Consider the following 7,936-nt stretch of genomic DNA (forward strand, 5'->3'; position numbering starts at 1 on the left):
GACATAAACTGAAGAAAAGACTTAAGGTCTAGCGCGAGAAGACTCGAGCGTGCGCGAGGGCGAAGGCAGACAGAGAACAATCCTTAGCGCGCCGCGGGAAGAACTACGATCCTTAGCGCGTCGCGGGAAGAACTACAATTCTTAGCGCGCCGCGGGAAGAACTATAATCCTTAGCGCGCCGCGGGAAGAACTTCAATCCTTAGCGCGTCGCGGGAAGAACTACAATTCTTAGCGCGCCGCGGGAAGAACTATAATCCTTCGCGCGCCGCGGGAAGAACTACCATTCTTAGCGCGCTGCGGGAACAGTTCGCCTCGTGTATCGCAGGAACAGTTGGTCTTCGCGCAGGCTTCCTTGTAAGGAGTCTGGCGCGTGGAGCTGCGCAGACATCCTTAGGCGAGAAGAACCAAAGGACAAGCAAAGAGTTAAGAGAAAGGGTTTCAAGGCTTAAGGGTTAAGCAGAGGGGCGGGACGGCGACAAGAGAGGAAAAGGGGCGGGACGGCGACAAGAGAGGAAAAGGGGCGGGACGGCGGAGAGAAAGAGGCGGGACGGCGAAAAGGAATTGTTATTATTAGTAAGTAATATAAAAATATATATATATAATTTATTTAACGTTAAATTTACAAAGATTAATAATCAAATTTTAAATCATAAAAAGAATCGGATTCGAAAACGGGTACCTGGGTCGGGTCGGATGGGGCAGTTGTCACATATCACATGCTCACGCATCTCATATGCTCACGCATCACATATGTTATTGGGCTTCACGTACGCTCATGCATATTAGATGCTCACGCATCATGCACGCTCACGCACCACATCTGCGCGTGAGAATAATGGAGACCTTGCGCAGGCCGCGCGTAAGCGACATAACAAATGAACAGTCTAATCCAAATCAGGATAAGAACAACCATGATTGTACTCATATGGCTACGCGCCATACTTAAAGGTTGGGAATCCTCATAATATCCCATATGGCTACGCGCCATACTTAAAGGTTGGGAATCCTCATAATATCCCATATGGCTACGCGCCATACTTAAAGGTTGGGAATCCTCATAATATCCCATATGGCTACGCGCATACTTAAAGGTTGGGAATCCTCATAATATCCCATATGGCTACGCGCCATACTTAAAGGTTGGGAATCCTCATAATATCCCATATGGCTACGCGCCATACTTAAAGGTTGGGAATCCTCATAATATCCCATATGGCTACGCGCCATACTTAAATGTTGGGAATCCTCATAATATCCCATATGGCTACGCGCCATACTTAAAGGTTGGGAATCCTCATAATATCCCATATGGCTACGCGCCAAACTTAAATGTTGGGAATCCTCATAAACCCATAGGCCACGCGCCAAGCTTAAAGGTTGGGCACACCTCATAATTTGCCCGAGGATGGGAACCATGCAATACATCTACTTTTAGTTGACATGTTTTTGCAGGTTCGGCTACGAGCCGCACAAACACCTATGACATCATTATTATTATCTGGCCACTTGTGCCTCCATTATTATTTTGAAAACAGGCCGGGATATTCATTCTGCGCGGAGGAGGCCCTTGTGGGCCAGTAATTATCATCATTTTATAGGTCGTAAGATGCCACGCGCGCAGGCTTTATTATTCTCATAGATCCGTAAGTCGCCTCGCGCGCAGGCTTCATTATTTTTACAGCTCGTAAGACGCCTCACGCACGCAAGCTTTATTATTCATATAGCTCGTAAGACGCCTCGCGCGCAAGCTTTTATTATTCTTATAGCTCGTAAGACGCCTCGCGCGCAAGCTTTTATTATTCTTATAGCTCGTAAGACGCCTCGCGCGCAAGCTTTTATTATTCTTATAGCTCGTAAGACGCCACGCGCGCAGGCTTCATTATTCTCATAGATCCGTAAGTCGCCTCGCGCGCAGGCTTCATTATTTTTACAGCTCGTAAGTCGCCTCACACGCGCAAGCTTTATTATTCATATAGCTCGTAAGACGCCATGCGCGCAAGCTTTATTATTCATATAGCTCGTAAGTCGCCTCACGCGCGCAAGCTTTATTATCATATAGCTCGTAAGACGCCTCGCGCGCAAGCTTTTATTATTCTTATATCTCGTAAGACGCCTCGCGCGTAAGCTTTTATTATTCTTATAGCTCGTAAGACGCCACGCGCGCAGGCTTCATTATTCTCATAGATCCGTAAGTCGCCTCGCGCGCAGGCTTCATTATTTTTACAGCTCGTAAGTCGCCTCACGCGCGCAAGCTTTATTTTTCATATAGCTCGTAAGACGTCACGCGCGCAGGCTTCATTATTCTCATAGATCCATAAGTCGCCTCGCGCGCAGGCTTCATTATTTTTATAGCTCGTAAGTCGCCTCACGCGCGCAAGCTTTATTATTCTTATGGCTCGTAAGTCGCCTCGCGCGCAAGCTTTTATTATTCTCATAGCTCATAAGTCGCCTCGCGCGCAAGCTTTATTATTCTCATAGCTCGTAAGTCGCCTCGCGCGCAGGCTTTTATTATTCGACGTGCTATATCTTATTCATGCTAGTGCACCATCATTATCATAAAAACCACAACACGTCACCATCATGAAGAAAACCTCCCAAAACTCAAAGACAATAAGGATAAGACCGAAGAAAAGGGAAAAAACCACCTCACGCCCTAACACACCTCATAAAGTCCAGCGCTCCACCTAAACGCTTGCGCGCCCAGGAGCAACGCTGGACTTGGGGGGGCTTGTAGGGGTATGGTACTAAACCCGGTTTTACGACCCTAAATTTATTATGTTTGGCTTATTTTATTATATGGACTAATACAATGTTATTGGGCTGAGGGGGTTTTGTGGAGGTAACCCTAACTGGGCTAGGCCCATTAGGGTACCATGATGGTGGCCATGAGGTTCCCTATATAAGGAGGTCTCCATCTCCTTATTAGGGGTTGGTTATTCTCAATAAGAGCCACCACCATATTTTTGTGTCTGTGAACAAGAGATCCTGGAGATCTTTTAGCGGTCACCTCCACACCCCCAGAAAGTCATTGCAGATCCCAACCAGCCGGAGAAGAAGATCAAGACGTGGTTCGTTCATCTCGAAATCCGTGGAAACATCGTCATGGATCAGGTCAGATTCATCTCGTGTTTCGACAAATATGTTTACAAGTTAATGCTATACACTGTTTCATAAATTGATGGGCTTATGAATCCTAGACACCGACCAGATAGAATGTCGGAGAGTCCATTTGTTTGAAGTATGTAGATCTTCTAACATGTTTTCTGTGATCGAGTGCAGTTTATAGTTTAGCTCAAAGCCTACGGATATTTTAGTTAGTTTTCTCATAGTTTAGTCTAATGAGGATTGTTGTTGATTTAGGATTAGATGGTTTATAAATAGGGCTTTGTAAACATAATCGATTATCACAAATTAATACAAGAGAGAGTTTTAGATTAATCAATTCTTGATAGTGATTAAACTTTTTAAACGATATCAGTATCTAGAGGTGTATGGGTCGGTTTTGGCATTTTGGTTTGGTCATCGGCCGGTTTTTGGTTTTATATGTGAACTTGAAATGTTTGGGAAAAAATGTTCAAATTGAATTTTAGTGCAAAACTTTTGACTAGAATATTTGTTAACTTATTTATTAATATATTTTGGCCAAAATAATGAGTTTATGCCATAATTTCAACTTGATCTTTCGTGTCTTTAATTTACAAATGTGTGACCTAAATCTTGTGTTACTCTGATATATCTGCACGTAATATACAGAATATAATGAGTGTAAATTTATTTGAAAAAGGGCCTGAAATTTACTCTTTTTTTTTCGGTTTAAACCTGTAAAATGATTAGTCACCCCTATGAAATGGATAAGTGTCTAAAGCTTAACCAACTATGATTATTTGTATCATATATTTTATATATGTTTGAATTTTGACAATGACATGAAACATCAAGTTGAATTATTGTAAGCTTGAACGTGATTAAATTGTTATGTTATTCTTATTAGAAAAAATTACCTCATGTTTGTTTTATGTGTAATATAATTGGAATTTACTTAAATAATTTGTGACAGTTCTGTTGAGGCAAACTTCCACACGCACTATGCCAGCGAGTTGGTGTCTAGGATTCATAAGCACATCAATTTGTAAATTAAGTTCGCAATCACTATTTTTGAGAGAAACTTATTTCTCAGCCATATATCAAATTGCATGTTAGATATATATTGTGAGAGAATATCAAATTAAAATAGTCAATTCTTGTAACGATATTTCCTTTTCTAAAACCAAATGGTTGGAATGAATTCATACTATCTTTATGTGCGAGAATCTAGCTCTCAAGGCAATCTCATCACACGTAAAATTAAACACAAGTTAAATTTGGACTTTTAGGTGAGACATATAACAATAATTTCACTAGTAGAAAAATGATCTTTAATGACATGCGCACTATGACACACGATTATTTATGACAAACAAATGTGTGTGTCGTTCAAAAAATGTCATATATTTGAAAATTTATAAGATCTATGACACTTATTTTTGTAAGTCATTGATTCAGTGTCATAATTTAAAAATAAGAAACTTGATAAGAAAATGCTCGTCATATTCAGTCTTAGCGTGTCATCTTGGATCAGTCTAAATAAAAGAGTTAACCCGCCCAATAATACTTCTCTAAAAAAATCCCGCCCGATATCGACTTCTCAGTACTCTTTTCTCAATATCATACTCTCTTCTCAATATCCAGAATACACACAACATTTTCGTTTCATAATCTAGGGTTTCTCAATTGTGCGAATGATCAGTCCTTCTTCTCGATTGGTAAGGTTTCTCAAAATTTATGTTTAATAATATGTTCGTAATCGCTAGGGTTTCTCAAAACTGCCTTATCTTCTTATAATCTGTTAATAACATGTTCTTTGAAGTTGATTGAAGGATTATTTGTAGTCGATTTAAGCATTATTTGCAAGTGTTCTTTATTTGCATTCGATTGAAGGTATACACGTTCAATTTGCATAATCTGTTGATAATATTTAGTCAATATTTAGCTGCTAGCCTTTTGGAAACATTATGTTTTGCTATTAATATACAAGTTTTTAGGCTCGATTATGCTCCATCTTTCCATCGTTTGGAGCCACAACCAAGAGATCTGACCTCCAGATTCTGATAGATTGATTGCTCCAACACATGTTATCAGAGAGGAATGAGATGATGTTTATGGCGGTTATGGAGTCGGATCTGCGTGCGATCTCGTTGTAGGTATCCGACCATTGGCACATGATACCGGAAGGAGCTCAATCGTCTACGGTACATTTCCCGCCTATTCTCTTAACCGTTTACAGGATGTTAGGTTATGTTTGACTTTTTAATTTTTATTGTCTTCTAATGTCACTGCAAGTTACATGGCCTTGCAAATCAATTAAAATTTTAGATTTCAACTTGCAATAGCAGTTACATGGTTTGTAGCTTACATAAGAACAGTTGGTGTTTGTGTGTGTGGCCCTAGTTTTTGTTTTCTGAAATAAAATGCATATAGTTAGTGCTTCTTTTGAAGTCCAAACTGTATGTTGGCTATAAATTTATAGTTATAAAAGTGTGCACCGTGTTCATGTTGAATATGTTATTAGTGGCTTACAATTTTCATTTTTTTATAGCAAATGTTGGTGTATAAGTCAAAGATCGATGGAAAATTTTCAATTAGCATCATCCTATTACAATGGATTATCTTAATATATATGATAAAACCAAATTCAAATTCACATCTATCTCTCTAGGTGTGGTTTTATATCAGCTTTTCGGTTGATGATAAAAGTTTATTAACCTTAAAGATAAGAGGTTAATATAAGTAAAACAGGAAAATTGGTGTACAACATGCTTTTGAATTAATTGATGTGATAACTAGGTGTGGCCAACGGGACAGATCGGATGGGCTTGCGTCATGGGTTAGAAAGGGTTTGAGTGAAACGAGCTGACTCAGAAAAGGGTTATTTTAGTTTAGGTACGGTCGAAAAAAGGGGCTCAAGTGGGAATGGGTTTCGGGTCAAAAAGTGTTGGTTTAGAAAATGGTATAAAAATCATAACTTGAGAAAATTTTGGATTGTTATATACAGGTTTTTTACACATGTTTGGAATTTTGGATGACCTATTCCACCCAACAAAAGTTGTTGATTGTTCGAATAAATGCCTTTGTGATTTCATTTGTACAGGTAAATGTTTAATATGTGTTACTTTTATATGTATTTTACCTAATGTCTTCTCTAAATGTTATTATTTTCTTTAATAGTTTTATTTGAAACTAATCTAACTACTGAAGTAGTTCCTTAAATTGTATGTTTTAATAAGGGTAGGTTTAAACTAACTCTATGCAGTTTTAAATTTAAAACATTCTTTTTGTGTTTGTTACTACTATATGCATTTTTTAGGCACTGCAGAGGACAATCATTAGACAATGTACTGTATACACTATGTACTTTTCCTTGTCTTAACTACTGTAGATATTTTAAACATTAGACAATGCTTTAACTGCTATATATTTTAAATTTTTGTGTTGTTTGTTTGGTTACATGTTTTCGTGGAGTGGATTACTTATTTTCGTTTTGAGTGACATGTGAACGCACAAACATGCCCAAACATTGCAACGTGCGTGGTCCAAAACCTTGTTAGTTGTAATTACTATTGTATTTGATTGTTCATTGTGTTCAAGAAGTTTTTAATGTGTTCCAACTGATTATTGCAAATTGCATTACTAGTATCATTGTTAGATTATGTTTATACTGGTTTGTTTTGGCCTGACCAATTTTGTAATGTTTTTGTTCTATAATTTTTAATAGGTTTGGGCAAGCAAAGAGTAATACACAGAGGCAGAATTTCATGCACTTCGAGAAGAATGATCGAGCTATGCGGAACAATTTGTTTTTTGGTAGCGATATCTATTGTATTGACAATTAACCAATATTTTTGTTGAGTTGGGAATATTTGTAATATTTTGATTTGGGATGTCTAATTAAAAAATGAAATAGATAATTTTGTTATATTTGTGTCATTAGTATAATAATTAGTAACTAGTAATTATGAAAAAAAATTAAAATATTTATATAAAAAAAACTCTACGATGACATGCATAAATGCTAGTCATATATTGGTGTCATAAATGCAAGTAATGAAAGCGTGTCATACATGAATGTCATAAACGCGTGTCATTAAATATGACACGCAGATGCATGTCATAGTCGATTTATGACTGGGGCTTCAACGACACGCATTTGCGTGTCATCTGTACCCTTCAATGACACGCATTGAAGGCATTTTTTCTAGTAGTGTTTGCACAATTTACGCAACACTAAAGAAATACTCTTTAAGCCATGAGGTATACTCTAACACATCTTAATTCCACATAAGCTCCACATCACTTATTTTTTTTTCTTTTTCACTCAATGTCATCCAAAGGTAGGGGTGTGCATGGGTCGGTTTGGGGCGATTTTGAGCGAAAACCATAACCATAACCGATATGTCGGTTATGGTTAATCGGTTTTGTAGGTTATAGTGAGTCGGATATGGGTCGGTTAACCTTAACCAAAAAAATGTAATTTAGCTTAATGTTTGGTACCAATTATTACAAAAAACAACATGACATAACCTAACAAAGTATATAATCGTTAAGATTAATACCAAATACTCAAAAAAAAAGAAAAAAAAGAATGACATTATATAATCCAACAATGAAATTCAACTTAATTTGATAAAAATCGTTGAACCAAAAACATCAAAATGATATAATCCAACAACGTGCTTAGTGGAAGTTAATCTCAAACATATTGTTGGTTAAGTAAATGGGTCGGTTCGGTTATGGCGGTTTTGGAGTTACCCTTAACCAAAACCGACCCGCATTTGACGGTTTTAAAATTTCATTAAACCGACCCACCGGTTATGTCGATTATCGGTTAAAATCGGTTCGG

Source organism: Bidens hawaiensis, unplaced genomic scaffold (genome assembly GCF_021521415.1).
Source record: "Bidens hawaiensis isolate Kalapana, Puna unplaced genomic scaffold, B.hawaiensis_p1.1 tig00038593_1, whole genome shotgun sequence".
In the NCBI taxonomy this organism is placed as follows: Eukaryota; Viridiplantae; Streptophyta; class Magnoliopsida; order Asterales; family Asteraceae; genus Bidens; species Bidens hawaiensis.